This window comes from Hipposideros armiger, unplaced genomic scaffold (assembly GCF_001890085.2).
Source record: "Hipposideros armiger isolate ML-2016 unplaced genomic scaffold, ASM189008v1 scaffold_253, whole genome shotgun sequence".
Classification (NCBI taxonomy): domain Eukaryota; kingdom Metazoa; phylum Chordata; class Mammalia; order Chiroptera; family Hipposideridae; genus Hipposideros; species Hipposideros armiger.
Window position 1 is genome coordinate 2,113,902 of NW_017731603.1, and position 1,118 is coordinate 2,115,019.

Consider the following 1,118-nt stretch of genomic DNA (forward strand, 5'->3'; position numbering starts at 1 on the left):
TAAACTTTAAAAGTTTTTCACTAACCAAAGGAGTGCCTCAAAGCTACATTAGAAATATCTCCTACTGACACCACTTCATGCAATACTTCCAACATGCATGGCAGGCACTGTCCATAATGGAGCTAAACTATATTACCTCAAATAAACCCTATGAAATAGGTTCTGTTATTATTATCCCTATTTTACAGATGAAGTAATTTATGCAGAAAGATAACAGATAACCTGTTTAGAGTAAAAAAGCTCAGATAGCATAGCCATAATGCAAAAACTACCATGAGACATCTAAGGCCATGCTCTTAGTCACTAAGTTTACACACAGGAGTTTTAACTCCATTAATAGGTATTCTAAAATTTCAAAAGCCTCTTTAAGAAGGGCTTTCCAAATGTTATTATACTTTTATTTTGCTTTTGCCTGATGGGTTAATAATGAAAATTGTAATTATCCTTTTTTATATGTGGGAAAATTGATGCACAGAATCATTATAGCTATTTAGGGGCAAAGTTAACAAGGGTTATTTTTTCTAAAATGGCTCAATATTTCTCTTGATTCTGTGTGCAGTGTGAATATATGTGGTTTATTTCAATAGAAATTGAGATAACAGCTGACTTGGAGATTTATTTTCTTCTTTCCCTACAGATCCAGGGATCACCAATGCAATGACTGGGGGAAGGAACAGTACAACGATTATGAAGTTCATTCTCTTGGGGTTCTCTGAATTCCCAAAACTCACCGTTGTCCTCTTTTCAGTATTCCTAGGGATCTACCTGATGACAGTGTCCTGGAATGTGGGCCTCATCACCCTCATCAGGATGGACTCCCATCTGCACACACCTATGTACTTTTTCCTCAGTAACCTGTCCTTGCTGGACATCTGCTATGTCTCTACAACAGCCCCCAGGATGCTCTCAGACTTCTTCAAGAAGCAGAAATCTATCTCCTTCATGGGCTGTGCCATGCAATACTTCTTCTTCTCTAGCCTGGGTCTGACTGAGTGCTGTCTCCTGACAGCCATGGCTTATGATAGATATGCTGCCATTTGTAAGCCTCTGCTCTACACAGCCATTGTGTCCCCTACACTCTGTGTGCAGATGGTGGCAGGATCTTATATAGCTGGCTT